This window comes from Streptopelia decaocto (assembly GCF_964273445.1).
Source record: "Streptopelia decaocto genome assembly, chromosome: 12".
NCBI classification, from domain to species: Eukaryota; Metazoa; Chordata; class Aves; order Columbiformes; family Columbidae; genus Streptopelia; species Streptopelia decaocto.
Window position 1 is genome coordinate 18,608,470 of NC_138667.1, and position 15,870 is coordinate 18,624,339.

The 15,870-nt window shown below is 48.6% G+C and overlaps 1 long non-coding RNA gene across 1 annotated transcript; it reads right to left on the reverse strand.

Moving 5' to 3' along the window:
* Nucleotides 1-2,394: 2,394 nt before the first annotated feature.
* LOC309445026 lies at nt 2,395-3,539 on the reverse strand. Its single transcript, XR_014185207.1, has 3 exons — nt 3,500-3,539; nt 2,679-2,743; nt 2,395-2,461 (listed from the first exon to the last, which is right to left on the reverse strand). It is a non-coding gene; the product is annotated as an uncharacterized lncRNA (long non-coding RNA).
* Between the last annotated feature and the right edge of the window lie 12,331 nt (nt 3,540-15,870).

Here is a 15,870-nt window from a genome sequence, read left to right on the forward strand (position 1 = left end):
TTTCAGCATTTCTTCCCCAAAGGCTGCATGACAAACTGTTTAATTGAGCAGCCAGCGGTGGCTGATGTTTTGTTTCAGCACAATTTAAACCAAAGCGAAGTATTTTTGTTTGCTAAACTCGCTCAAGCCTTTTCGCAGCAGGGTTATGACAGCGGCGCGGATTCTTCGCAGACGGTGTCGCCCCCGGGGAAGACGCACTCGGGAGGTTCGGGATCCGATTCTTCTGCTGGGCGGGTGCTGGGGACAAGCAGCGGCTGGCGGGCGGCAGCGGGTTCGCCTTTGATCAGCCGTGAGCAGGGAGGGCTCCTGCAGCTGCGCTTGAAGCCGGAGACGTCTCAGCTACGGGCACCACGGAGAAGCGCACTTTTATGTCAAAACGACTTACAATAAGATTTTAAGTTTGTTCAGGGGGCGGGAATGAAATATTTAAACACGGAATCATAGTAGCGTTTTATTCTCATGAAAAAGCTGCAATGCCATTTGCAAATCAGAAATGGTTTTAAATTTGCTTTGAAATAGCAATGGCTTTATGCAACTGGTTTTTTTGTTTCTCTTTCCAGGAAGAAACAAATGGGAGGAAAAAAGCTGAGATATTGGCCATTTCCTCACAAATGAGAAGCCTGCTTTTCCGTCTGTTCTGGTGAGTCTGTTTGGAGCCATCGTTCCCATTTGGAGCAGGGAGAATCAGCCTCCAGAGCAGCCTACGCTGTTGCATCCAGCATTCAAATTACATTATCTTTGTTTCTTACACTGACAACGAGACACTGAGATTGGAGAACTCCACTGGGCATTAAAGCTGCTCTGAAGGGCTTGCATGATTTGAAATAAATGTCATAAAAGAAATCATAAGTTCTTGTATAAAAGCACAGCTGTCCTACTTTTTTTTTTTTTCACTGGGGCACTTCTCACTTTCTTTAGGTAGAGTTTATTCATTTGCAATACTTGATTTCCCTATGTATATGTTATATCTTGTTGAACACAAGAAGTGAGCTTGCTCCAGTCCCTCCTCAAGACTTGCACAGTTCCTCACCCAAGCCCTTGCTGTTCCCAGGCAGCACAAGGCTCCGGGCAGGTAGCCCAGAGCTACCCAAGCTCTTTGGCTTCCGCGTGACGTTTGGGCCCTACTGAAGTAAATTAAACTATTTTCAATAGGAAAAGCAGGATCAAAAAGACCCAAATCCACTAAGATGATGTCTGACTTTAAAAAAAGACCTCCTGTTTTGTATACAGATTGTTCATAGTGTTTTAAATACAAAATGCAAAGAATTGTAAAGATAAAATGTTGGCAACCTGCATAAAAACTGTTTTAAATAACATACAAAAGTGTCAGAAGAAATGTATAACGTTTACCAAAAACATTAAGGATCTGAAATAGCTCATAGAGAGTGTAGACGGAAGCATGTCCTGGCCAGTTAAATGTACAATAACAGTGTTGGGCTAGCACAAGATTTTAAGGCACAAAAGGCAATTTCCTCAGCAGGACAAACCTGGGAATTTTCTAGTCCCTCGGCAGCTGGGGAAGCTGTGGTGATCCCAGGGATTTCTCTTGAGCTCAGGCTGTCCTGTACATACCAACATTTAGGAAGGCAGCAGCTCTCCAGCCTGGTTGGATGTCCCAGTTGGGGATATTCTCACCGGACCAGCACACCAGGATGATGATCCCCAGCCCGCAGTCACTCACATGAAGAGGCCTCTGTCACTCGGGGGGACCCGGCAGAAATAATCGCCTGCCCGGGGGGACAATCCAGCAGAAAATCCCTCCCCAGGGAGCAGGTGAGAGCTCTGTTCTGGACTCAAGGGAGGCTCCGATCACCATCCCGCTGCTCCCAGACCCCTCCAAGGGGCTCTGGTGGGGGCCTCGTGTTCCAGCCCGGTCGGGTCTGGCTGTGCTGGTCACCAGCTGTTCCAGAAGCTTCTCTGGGCCCCTCCTGAGCTGAGGACCCACCTGGAAACCAGGGGGTCCTGACCCTCCTGCCCCCCAACTGGGAGAAGTGACTGTAAGGAATCACTGTGCACCGGGAGGATGTGACAGTCACGCTGACTGAGGTGTGCAGGTGAGGACAGGGACACTGGGAGACAAAAGGTGCTAAAGAGCCACCAGCTGCCCTGTTGACAGCTCCAGAGCTCATGGCGGGTAATGAGGGGTGCAGAGAAGCTGTGGTGGTGGCGGGAACAACCACCACAGATTTCCTGTGCCCCAAAAGCAAATCCTAATCAACCATGTTCCCACCACACAGGTGGAACAGCACTTAACTCATCGCCACGCTTGGAACCCTACGCACAACTGGTGACGTGTCAGCCGCTGCTTTTGGCCAGGTGCTTTCCTCACCCACCTGTTCTCGCTGCTCCAAACCAGGAGGCAAAACTCCTGCGAACCTCGTGCAGGTGATGAGAGGAAATTGCATTGCTGAAGCTCCGCAGCTGCAGCCGTGCTTCAGCTCTCGCCTTGCCTGCTGGTAAGCTGCCAGAGAGAGGGAAGTGTAGGCATAAAATGAATAGCAGAAGAGATTGCAGGTAATTATGTTTCTTAAGCTGTTAACAGGATTGGCCATTTGATAAATGAGAGGATTTGGGAATGTTTTGTCACTGACAAGCCATTGTAAGATCCGAGTAGAAACACGAGCGTTTCTCTTCCGTAGCATGAACAAGAAGGAAATTCTCCTGAGATGCTCACGTACCGTAAAATTCATCTGAAACCTGGATGCCAGCGCATGGAAGCAAAAGGACAGATATAGGACGCCTTCTGCTGAAAAAAAAGAAACAGGGCTCTTGCACATGCTATGAATTTGGTTTGGCTGCCCCTCTGGTGCCCCCAGAGGCTTCTGTTCTTTTATGGTGCCCCCCCACATTCCTGCATATGGTTTTTGGTGCCACCAGGGCTCCCCAAATCCATCTGCTTTTCAGTGCCTTGAATCCCTCTGTCTCCTCTCTGGTTCCCTCAACCTCTTGGTTTGCTTTTGCAGTTCCCCAGCTTGCTGGAGATGCAAGAGGGAAACTAGCACTGCTGTTTGTCCTTCTGCTCCACCAGTGCCCCTCAGGGTGGTTTTGGGTACCCCTGGAGCCCCTCTGTTTCTTCGCCAGTGCCCTCAAGGGCCTTGGTGTGGCTTTTGGGGTGTTCTAGAGCTTTCAATCTGCTTTTTGGTGCCCCTGCCCCTGGAAATCTGTTGGATTAGGTGCCCCCAGGAGCCCTCCATGTGCTCTGTGGGCCATCAGAACTATCAGTCCCATCACACAGCAGTGAGGCAGGGGCAGGACCCCCGGTCTCACAGCCACCTGCACAGGGCTGGGACAGTGGACACATCTTTTTTAAGCCATTTGCCAATGAGTTGGTGTGAAGCAGAAGGGCAGGATGAGAGCTGGATCTGCTCCAGGTGGGGGGAACCAGAACTCACCCCAGGGACAGCGCAGGAGGCTGCTCTGCTGTGTAAGGGTTTCGCTCTGTGGCAAAGGTGGTGTTAGCAAAGTGAATTGTGCAGTTAAAAGTCATGTGAAAAATCACCTTAGATGTCAGTGGTGCGGGGCTGGTGGCTCTGGGTACCTCCCGTGGACGTGGCCCTCTCTGCTGTGACCCCCTGGAGCCTTCATCCCACCTGGTGCAGACTTGTTTCACTGCAGAGGCCAGCGCTGAAGGTTGGAGAAAGTGACAAGCAAAGAACACATAAAATTCCCTAAAACTGATGCCTTGTGCTGCTTTCTGGGGCTGCCTCCCCCAACCAGGACAAGCTCCTTGCAGGACCGGAGCCCAAGGCAGCCCGTTTGTGTGCAAGAGCAAAGGAGGAGAAAGCTCCTCCAAATCTCCATCGCAGCTTTTCACTTCTTTGTTTTACTTGCTTTTTTACCGCCAAAGCCAGGTTATTTGTATTGTTTTGGTTTCCCTGTGGTTATAAGCAGGGAAGGGCTGCTTGGAAGAAGCTGGTGTCCCTCAAGTCTCCTGCTCCCAGTAGAGCCAGGGCAAGGGGCAGAGGAGATACCCACCTTGCTTCCAGTCCTGAGAGCCGTCTGGAGCAGGGGCTGGGTGCAGGGCTGCGTGCCCAAGGAAGAGAGGCAGGATCAGGGCAATAAAGCTGTTTTCTTGTCTCTACAGCACATCATGCACTGGACAAGCAACAGCAGAAATCCATCCAGACAGCCTGGCCATGCACACAGCCTCACCTTCTCCCCAGGGACAGGATGAGCAGCCCCATCTCCAGTGCCCCGACTTGTGGAAGAAGCTGCTGTGGGCCTGCCAGGCTGTCCCTGAGGAGGTGGGTAGAGCAGCAACTGCCCCTTTTGGGGAGATTTAAGCGGTAAGAGACACAAGTAAATTTCTGCAGTTTTATCTTGGAGCTCTTCCCAACACAAAGTGGTGATTCAGCCTGAACAGACATATTAGGTAGAAGAAGAGTCAAGTTTTGACCTCAGCTGCATTAGTTGGTAGCAGCATCCTGGAGGGACATGGCCGTGCTGGTTCTGCCCTGGTGCCAGCTCCCCAAGCAGAGCAATGTCCTGCCCATCAGTCACACTGCAATTAGCTTGTTTCTGTACCAACTGCAAACAACCCCAAAAATTGCACAGGGATTCCCTTTTGGGAAACAGGTTTGGTCTGTTAACATGCTCTGCTCCAGCACCCAGGGCTCTTAAGACCAGTGATGGCTGCAGAGAGAGGGTTGTGTGGAGGCAGAAACCCCGAGTGGCATTTTTTATCCTCACAGCAATCACTGTTCAAATTCCAGATAAGTTGCCCTGCCCTTGTCTGTCTTTCCAGGTGCCCTACTACCCTCCCCTTGAATAAACACTTTCTACCCTCTGTTTAATGGCAATATTTATGAAGCATATTGGAACAAGGACTTCAGCAGCTGGAGCTGAGTTTGCTGGCCCTTGCTGAAACAGAGTAAAGAGCAAGCTAGACTGAAGGGAGCACCTGTGAAAGCAGAGAAACGGCCCCTTCTGGTACTTGCCTGCTGCAAGGAAATAAGAGCTGCTGCAGCAAGACAGCCACGGCTGTTGGCTGCCCCCTTTGAGCTCCACCAGCACAGCAACAAGCTCCTTCTGATGCAGGAACCATGGGACAAGCTGAGGACAAGGAGCAGGGCAAGGTCTGCACCAGAGATCTGTAACCAGGCACTAAGTAAACAGTGCATTGAACAAACCCAAAGTCACCTTGTCTCAGCTGTGGCTTGCTCCACTTCTTACTTCCAAGAGGAAAACTAACCCAGCGTGATGCCAGCATGCTTGATTCCTGCTCAGCGCTTCCCACGGTGCAGCTCCCCAGCAAAGGCTGCAGGGAACCTGCAAACACAGGCCCTTTGCTCCTCTGGCAGCTCCTCCGGGGGTAAATGAAGGCAAAATCTAGTTTCTGCTCATGGTCTCTGGTAAACAAGGTCACTTACTCCTTGCAGCTTAAGCTGAGGTCTAAAATGGTGCCCCCAAGCAGCTGGTGGAGGGCAGGCAAGAGGTGAAATAGCAGTTATTCTTGGCAATGAGCTCCTAGAAAAACAGAGAAACAGCAGGAGTAGAAACTCCAGTCGATTTTCTTCTACAAACAATAGGACTCAACCCCCTGTTTTCACCCAAGCAGGGCAGGTGTGCAGATGTGCTCGCTGGATTTGTGTTCCTTTGCTCCAGCAGCCCCCAGCCAAGCCCAGGGCTTCATTTCTCCACACACGGCAGGAGCCAGAGCTTCAGCCAGAGCTGGGCAAGACAAAACCTCTCCCAAAGCTTGTCCAAAAGCACAGGGCAGCCACAGGAACACAACTGTCACCTCGAGCAGGTTGTAGTTCAAACACAGAGACACTTGTTCTTGCCAGCACAGTTAGGAAGGGAAGATGCTTTGCCAGCCCACTCCTGGGGTAGATGGATGAGAAAGACTTCCCAAAAGGCTGACCTGCAGTGACAGCCTTCGCCATTTATAAACCCCTTGCCAACCACAGGAACTAGAATGATCAGAAAAAGCTTTTACCTGCACCGAAGAGCATCTGACAATGGAAGGTTGAGCCAGCTGCTACCTTTAGTCCCAGCCAGCCTGACGAGACATGTCCACAGGCAACCCCAGCGCCACAGAGATGACCTCAGTCCAGAAGCCAACTACCACCCACTCCAAACAGCCTCAGCTCAGCAGCCGACTGCCCTGGAGGGCAGCCCTCCTGCAGCCCTGGGAAGGGGGCACCAGGTCCTCTGGGTGTTCTTCTCAAACAGTGGCTCAGAAACAAACTCTTCAGCTCAGATTTAACTGGGCTCCTGCTTGTTTGACCCCCACCAGCCTTTCCCATGGGGAGAGCATGGTCCAGCTCTTGCCTCTGCAGCACAGCACTCTGTGCTTTCACTGTGAGCCCTGAAAACAGCCCCTCCATCACCACCTCAGTCATTGAATCACAGAATGATTTGGGTTGAAGGGACCTTCCCAGCTCCCCCAGTGCCCCCCCTGCCATGACAGGGACATCTTCACCAGCTCAGGTTGCTCAGAGCCCCGTCCAGCCTGGCCTGGGATGTCTCCAGGGATGGTTCATCCACCACCTCTCTGGCCAACCTGGGCCAGGCTCTCACCACCCTCAGGGGCAACAATTTCTTCCTCGTGTCCAGCCTGAATCTCCCTCCTTTAGTTTAAAACCATCACAACAGGCCCTGGTGAAAAGTCTGTCCTCACCTTTTTTATTGGCCCCTTTTAAGTACACAAAGGTGCAACGATGTCTCCCCAGAGCTTCTCTTCTCCAGCTGAACACCCCAGCTCTCTCAGCCTGTCCCCCAGCAGAGCTGTTCCAGCCTCGGATCATTTCTGGGGCTCCTCTGGCCCCTCTCCTGCATTTCTCATCTGATGGGCCATCTCTTGTGCCCTGCACAGAGCAGCATGCCCACCACACACCTTGCCCCACAGACCCATGGAGGACACACACAGGGACCCCAAATGATCCTGCGCCAGGACAGGGACAGGCACTCACTTTATCTCTCCTTTTCCTCCACAAGCTACACTTGGGGGATCTTTGTACAAAGACCAATAACAAAGAGCTCCCCCAGCCCCCTGCAATGTTGCCCATAGTGGCAATGTTCCTGTCTCAGGAACTGGCCCCACAGCCCTTTGGGGGACAGAGGCTCCTGCTGCAAATACTCCTGGTGACACAAATGCCCCCCACGCTCCTCTCTGGCACAGATCCTTGTGATCCTGGTGAGGGGCTGGAGCACAAGTGTGATGGGAGCGGCTGAGGGACCTGGGGGGTTCAGCTGGAGAACAGGAGCTGAGGGGAGACCTTCTGATCTCTGAACTGCCTGAAAGGAGCTTGGAGCCAGGGGGGGTCGGGCTCTGCTCCCCAGGAACAAGCGCCAGGAGCAGAGGAAACGGCCTCAAGTTGCACCAGGGGAGGCTGAGGTTGGATCAGGGGAACAATTTCTTCCCCAAAGGGCTGTGGGGCATTGGAACAGGCTGCCCAGGGCAGTGCTGGAGTCACCATCCCTGGAGGGGTTGAACAGACCACAGATGAGGTTCTCAGGGACATGGGTGGGTTATGTTTGAACTCGATGATCTTAACGGTGTCTTTCAACTGAAATGATTCTATGATCCAAAACCACCCACAGATCCTAATGGGGAACCAAGCGATCGGACACAGAGGAATGAAACTCCCCATCTCCTGGGTCAATTTGGAAGAGTAACACTGGCGATTGCTTTGCAGCCCCCCAAAACCTCAGCACTACAGCCCCTGCACACTGCACCAGCGTGTTTGACACCTGTTGCTGAGACCAGGCACCTGTGCAGCACCTGGAGACAAACCCTGGGGAGAATGGTGAGGGGGGCAAAGAGCCTCAGCTGGGCAGAGCATGCCCCTCACCATGGCACAGGATGCAAAAGCCCTCGCGGCTGTGCTCCATCCCAGCAGCCCTGCGGAAGAGCCTGTGCCAAGGCAGGGGGATGTCTGTCCCTGGGAATAGAGAAGCTGCCTCAGCAACTAGGGGAGATACTTAAAATTATTGTGGTTTCCGGAGATAGAAAGAAAAGGAACAGCACAGCCACCTGATGTTGTACCTGCTCCGGAGGGAACTCAGGGTAGGGCATTGACTGATGCGAGAGAGGGAGCCAACCAGCAAGGCCTTGGAGGTGAGATGGTGTAATGGTATTGGTTCATTTTTTACAGAACAGGAAAAACCAACACAATAAAACCTTCTTCTAACAACACATCAAAAGTAATACAAGGACTTGAAAGGGTGCAGGACATCTGTGCTATTCATTAGTCTGTGCTCTTTCCCTTCAGAAGGTTGTTCCCAAAAAGGAAGGAAAAACACCCCTCACCTGTGGCTCTTCCACCACGGCAGCGTTCAGCCAGGCTGGCTCTTCCCCCTGCAGCCCTGGCACAATCACGGCAACACACCGAGCTCGAGGACGCAGCTGCTGCCTCCAGCCCTCAGCTGCCGTCCTTCACCTCAACCACTGCACCGCTGGCTCTGTCCTGCTGGATAAATCACGTGCTCGCTTTCTACTCCTTTTTGGTAAGACAGATGTAGCATTAAAAAAAAGAGCTTAAATTAAAAACCCCTCTTTTTCCCCCCTCCACATCTACCAGCACTTCAGCCAATCTAGTCTGCTGCTGGCAGCCTCCAGTCTCTTCTAATTACCCTTGTGGTTCTGTGTAAATTTGTGAGTCCCCTTGCTTGGGAAGTGGTTAGTTCAAGATTTGTGGTGTGTCTTTCCATGGCAAGACCTGTAAGTAACCTTACTAACCTATTTATATATATATTTTTTAAGCTGCCGTCCAGGTTAAGCTCCATGTAGCTAACAGAACCAGGGACTAAGATTACGGAAGGTCTGTGTTTCTGGATGCTCACAAAGAGAATTTAAAGTATTTCTTAAATTTCAAGTGACTTCAGGTGCCCCCTGAAGCCTTCCATGTGGCTTTCACTATTCACCAGAGCCCTCATTTTGGCTTTCAGTGCCCTCCCAGAGGTTTCTGTGTGCATTAGCGTTTTCAAAGCTTGTGTAAGAATGTTTTTGAATTTTTCTGCCCCATGGAAAATCCCACATCCGTGCATGGGGAGGATCTGCAGGTACCCACACCAACGTCTGGAGTGTTTCAGCTCCCCTGACCATATCACCACAGCATCACAGAGAGATGCTCATGGGCGCAGCACAGATCAGCCTTATCAAAACACACAACCCTTCCCACTGTGCTCCCTATTCTGGGTTGTGCGTATTCTCACTTCTCCACTATAACAACATGTGCCCATCTGCAAAAAGTGTCTCAAGGCTCCATCGCTTGCTAACAGCCACAACCCCTGCACAGCAGACGAACCAGAAAGCAATAAGGAGGTTTCACGTGCACAGAAAGAAGCAGTCCCAGCAAACAGCAAAGCCTCCCAGCTGGGGGAAGCTCAGCAGAGGCAGCATGCCCAGTACAAATACTCGCCAGACTGGGAAGGACAGGATGGTCCATGCCTTTGGTACCCAGCACCTGCCAGAACAACCGAGGCTTCCTAGTCAATCGAGCGGAAAGAGTTTTGAAACAACTTGAAGGAAGCAACATGAATATGCAGCAAATATAATCGAAACCTGCTGTCTATCGAAATGGCTCATTAATACCGCGCAGACAAAGCAAATGATGGATGCTCGCTGCAGAGTTACCAGTGAACATATCTGTGCTCGGGTTATCGAAGCAGTGCAGAATATTTCACCCCATATGGTTTGCCTGAAGAGGCTGTTTCAGATAATGGTTCTCATGTTGTTTCCATGGAATTTCAATATTCCCCAGAAGCGACTCGCTGGAGCACTCCAGAGCAACCTTGTGTCACTTGGTGCCGCGTGAACTAGCAGAATGCTGGGTACTTACAATTAAAAGCGGATTACAGAAAAATAATAATGACAATCAAATCGGGAAAAAAAAAAGAGGAACATGAAATGTTTTCACTGGAATCGGGTTAATAAAACTAACTTTAAAGATATTTTTTTTTAATGGAAAGTGTCACTCAAAAAATAATTTTATGTACATGGATAAAATTAATCAAAATCACTGGAAGAATAGTAGTGCAAGATTAAGTATCCACAAAATATGCCAATGCACCAGAGATCTCTTGGCAGGAAGGATGGAAGGAAAGAACTGGGACTCATGCTCCATCTGCTAATAATGAAAATGAAGAGATACAGTGGAGCGAGAAGAAGAAAAAGGTTCACTACGGAAAAGCCCTTCAGATTGAAAGTGCTATAACTACAGTTATGAGAAAAGAAGCCACTGGGCTTCAAGGTACAAAGAACACAAAAACCATCCTCCTCAGACAAATGAAAGGGCCGTGGCCTCTCTCTGCTCACCTCTTGCGATCTGTAGTGGGTGCTACAGAAAAACCTTATAGCATAGGATAAATAGATATTCTTTTCCTGGAGATTTTTCTGGATTGTCAGTTAATAGCCTGTAGTCACTGAAATTTCCAGTCCGAAGCAAACACAAGTGAACAGAGGGAGGGGATACAGCACTACGCTGGGGGTTTGCTGGTCAGGAACTACATGTATCTCTATTATACATGGATGTATTCTGCACGTTTACCTGCCCACATCCTCCATCCAGGGACAGCACAGCGGTGTGAGGAGACTGGTGTGAACAAGAGATAGAATCATAGAATCATTTTGGTTGGAAAAGACCCTCAAGATCATTGAGTCCAACCATAACCCACCCCCAGCACTGACCCATCTCCACGTCTGTCCAACCCTCCAGGGATGGTGACTCCAGCACTGCCCTGGGCAGCCTGTTCCAATGCCCCACAGCCCTTTGGGGAAGAAATTGGTCCCCACATCCAACCTCAACCTCCCCTGGCGCAACTTGAGGCCATTTCCTCTGGTCCTGGAGCTTGTTCTTGGGGAGCAGAGCCCGACCCCCCTGGCTCCAAGCTCCTTTCAGGCAGTTCAGAGATCAGAAGGTCTCCCCTCAGCTCCTGTTCTCCAGCTGAACCCCCCAGGTCCCTCAGCCGCTCCCATCACACTTGTGCTCCAGCTCCTCACCAGCCTTGTCACCCTCCTCTGAACTCTCCAGTACCTCAGTGTCAGTTTTGATAAAGCAATGATGATCTCTGACATGGGGGGATGAAGCACAAGATATAGGACAGTTTGGGGAGCACAAATAATTCTGAAAGAGAGGGCAGATTTGCCACCTGAACTTCAGTGATCCCACCATAATCTGCAAACCCTCTTTTACCAGCTGCCTCACCTCCAGCCTGGCTGAGCCAGTGTCAGGATCCCTCTGGAGTTGGAGGGAGCTGGATGGAGCTCCTCCCCACATACTGCTGCTGATGGAGACAGCATTACGGGTCCTCATCCTCTTCTGTGGTCTGGTATCTACAAATAACAAGGTTACTGATAACAGGACGATGTTGTCATGCTTTATAAAGACATGTGCTGGTGGTTTCATGTATTGCTGCCAGCACAGAGCGGTGCTGGGCTCCGTTCCACGTTCTTAACAGGCAACACGCTTGAACAATCACCAATCTTTTCGTCTCTATCCTGTGGACTTGCCCTGGCCCCCCCTGTGCCTGTCCAGCCATTTTTCCTTCTCTTCCTACCTTACATCTGGTTACCTGCTTTGCCGCTGAGATCTGCCGGTACGCAGCGGCTCCTCGGACGAGGCCTCTGTGGAACACGCAGCCGAACGCTGGCACGTCTCAGCTGAACACACGTGGACTGACACGATGAGAGACTTGGGACACCTCAGATTTCAAAAGAAAAGAAAAAATGCACATCTTTCACCTGGGTTATTCCTTTCCTAATTTTCAAGCCTTTAATTCAAATATTAAGACTCTAGCTTGTCAAAAGGCATTGCTGTTGGGGGTTTTATTTCTGTATATACATTCAATATTAAACATATTTTAAAGAGATATATGTATGTATTTAAAGAATTGGGAAAATGATATTTCTTCCTAATCCTTTTGCCACTTTACCCAATACTTTAAAAAATGTGAAAAATACCAGACTGAGTCAGACACTCAACACGAAATCTTAAAACAATTGACTCACACAGTTAAAGCTTGGTAGTGATATCAGCAAAGAAAAACAAAGACAGAGATGTCAAACACTAGTACTGCACATAACCAGTTGTAAATTAATAGCCAGGAAAATTCCTGACCTACATGAACAGAAGCATGAAACAAATAAACCTCAGAATAAAATCCATGGCTGACAGAGCTTAGCACAAGGAAGTTGTGTTTGCAAAAGAAATCCTAGCAACAGTATGGGGTCACTGCTCGGTGCAGACAGGAGAATTGTGAAGGATTATGCAGAAAATGCATAAGTGTTCAAACAGACTTTTATTCAGTATTTGGAAAGAAGGATGGTTTGCTTTCATTGCTTGAAGATGATGAAATACTTTCCAGTCTATTAGTAACTGAGAGAGATGTTAGAATCTATCAGCAATGAACATTTTTAAATCAGCAGGCTCAGAAGCTCCAGCGTGGTTGGCAGAGAAGCTCTCGGGTCCACTAACACTGAATGTTAATAGCAGCAGATCTGTAAATGCCCAACTTATAAAAATCTATTAAATGCGAAGGGAAGCAAAGGGAATCAATGAACCATCAGAGGAAAGAGCAACCCTGGGTCAAAGTAAAGGAGGGTTTTTTTCCATCCTATCTACTGTTAGGACGGTCAAGGGTAACGCGGAGTCCGGTTCTCCTAACGAACTGAAGCTGTCATCCTTCCCAAGCTCATTTAACCTGATGGCTCTGAGGTACCGAGTTGTCACTCGGCAGTCACGCAGACCAAAGTTTTCTTCTTGGTAAGAAACCTTTGACTTCTGGGTTAGCTCAAAACCTTCTGCCTGAGTTAAGAAAGTCAAACGAAAAAGGATAAAGCGATACTGGCTCAAGCCCCGCTCCCTGTTATTGTCCACATGCAAGAGTTTTCTAACCAGGATGTAGGGTCTTTGTGTGGCTTTTCCTGAGGTGTGTGCTTCTCCCAGCAACTGTGCATGAGAAGCAGGTGGTTTGTGGCCACAAAAAGTCCCAGATGGGCACAGAGAAGCTCGGGGTGTGTGGTGCTGTGGCTCTGCCTCTCCCAAACCCCACGGGCGCCTGCACCTCTGCTGGCTTCAAGTGTCAGCAAGAAACCTACTTAAAACAAGCTTGACTCCCTCTTCTTTGTAACCAGCTGCAGTTAGAAGTGAATTAAATCAGTGTGTACTATACCTTGCACCACTGTGTAAGCTGATTCAAACAATTGAGTGGGGCTAGAAAGCATTATCAGCTACCAGAAGCCATTGCTGCTTCAGGATAGCACCAAAATACATTATACGTGTGCAGCTCTGCACAAAACTTTGTCTTTATAACTTACCGATGTTTTCAACCCCCCCAAAAAAGCATTGCATGAAACAAGCTGGTGCATATTGGAAGTTGTAATACACTCTGTTTGATCTCCCATTTAATGTAATGAGGCTTCACTGAAAAAAAGAGGGGGAAAAAAAAGAAAAAGATTAATCAAAATCCTATGTGAATTTATTTATGGATCACAAAAAATGTTTCTAGAATATCCAAGACATGGTGGAGGGATAAAGTTAGATGAAGTTAGGATTTATCTCGATTACCTAACCTGGCATTAAAATCCTTTCCACTGATCAGCAAACAGAGGGATAAAAAGATTTTAGAGACATTATGTAGTTCTGGAATAATTCCCAGTACGAGTTCCTATAAGAGGAGGAATTGTGGGAGGAATACAAATATTAATCAGAAGAAAAGGTTCTAAATTGGGAAACTGTTCTGGCAATGAGACAAAAGTCTAAGTCATTAGTGTAACAACCTCTAATCCCTATCAGAGCAGCCAGTCTCATGACAGAGATGGACGTGAAATGGCTTTCTCCATAAATATTTTAGTTTTGATTAATTCTAACATTGTACGTCTGGACGTAACAAATATGTTGTGAAACATATCACGAAAAAACAGAGACATTTGGCTAAACAATCCGAAACCGTGTAGGAAACTCATTTTCTAGGAAATGAAGAAACAAATTTTAAAGCTGTTTTCTTCTTAACTCAATGCAGAAAATTCCCCAGTGTCCAACTCTTTAAAATAACATCTCCCAAATAAAGCAGCCTATCTAATTAAGTCCAGAACTATGCTACCATTTTGACCCCGATTTCCATTGGCGCCCTGACAGGCACCAAAATACCTTATTAAATTTTTCAAGGGACGGAGTTCTGATTTATAAAAAAAGAAAATAAGTAAATATTTTCTAGGTCAGAACCAGCAAGAAATGCTGGGAACAGTCCTGCGGTCACAGAATTCAAATGGAGCATCAGGCAGCAAAGCTCAAAGTCCTGCTCTGGTGACAAGTACTCATGTAAAGCAGATCATCCCTACCCAGAGACGCAAGAACATCCATATGCATACCAAAGCTCGGAGATTATTCGGAGCATTCTCTTTTTTGCATGTAATTACAAATCTTTTCCTTTCAGAGGCTCTGCCAGCGTAAGAAGCTCCTGTGACAGCCCCACAGTTGTGACAGTGTTGGGGCTGAATACCAAAGTGCATCGAGGGGGATCGCAGGTAAGAATCGCCCCATTTCGGGAAAAGTATTTTGTAGGCAGCCCCATTCTCTGAGCCCGGATCTTGGGCAGCCCCATCGTGATCAAAAGGGATTTGGGACAGAGGGGATGCAAACTGCTGTAGTCTTGTGCTGGTGCTGGAAGAAATGCACTTGTAATTATGGTTTTTGTTTGAGGTGTTGAACAAAGCAGGAGTTTGATGTGGCTGTCCATGAGGCTGTTCCTCTGGCAGGCTCAGGGACACGAGACTCGGGTTATTCTGGCCGAGGACGCTGCTTCTTCAACCCGCAACAGCAACTCCCACCAGAACTTGTGTGTTCTCACAGGAAGTTTCACTTTGAGCTAATGAATAGTTCCCAACTTTAAAAAAAAATAAAACAAAGGCCCCAAGTACTAATGGGTTTTACCATGTTGCAGCTCCGCACACTTGACAATAAAGGATATAAAGTTGCCATCAAATTTACACTCATTTAAAGGTTTCCACTTCTGATGTTATTATGGGCTTCTTATGTAATACTGAAGTGTGCTTTAAAGACAGCTGCATTCGATTCCAATTTTGCTTTTCAGTAGTGCTACCAATCTAATTAAGTCATCATCCTCCAAGTTTGCACCCTGCAGACGAGCAATCTCGCTTTCCAGAGCACTCCGAGTCCTTCTGGGGGCTGTGGAGCCGCATTCCCGGCTGCCTGAGCACACAGAACATACCTGCAAGCGTTTGAGAGCCAGGCGGGACACCCTGGGGACAGACAGCTGAGTCTCTCCAAACACAAACGAGGCTTTTTCCTCAAGCACAAAACGAATGATGAAAATATATCCAAACAAAATGGAAAATTGAAAGCAAGGAAAGTTTGCGACCACTACGAGCAACTTTATACTAAACTAAACTTAACTACAGCGTGAGTCACGTTCATAATTCAGCTCTTTCCCAGACACAAGAGCTGGAGATGTTCTCCAGCCCTGTGGATCATGTTGGCTGCTCCTCTGAGAGAATCCATTCAAACTGACCATGTTTGGACCATTATCGATTGCGTTTGGGATCCGCAACTTCAGAAAAGACTGAAATACCGCTGCTCAGTGAAACCCAGGCGTTTGGACTGAGTGAGATTAGCTGGGCTGAAGGTGGTTGTTAGCAATTTAAGTCTTTGAAAACCACTAGAGCATTGCTCTAGTAAAGATCAGGCTCAGCAAGTGAATTCTAGTACTATATGTCAAGCCCCAGGCAGGAGCGACCAGCCGCAAGCCCTGGAACAACTGTACTGCTTTTTTGTCTCCATCCAGTCAACTCCAAGATCATGAACACTGAACACGGCTGCTTTTCCCACATTCCAGGCATTACCTTGGACAAGCGGTGGAGTCACCATCGCTGGGGGGATTTAAAAGGCGTTTAGACAAGGTTCTTAG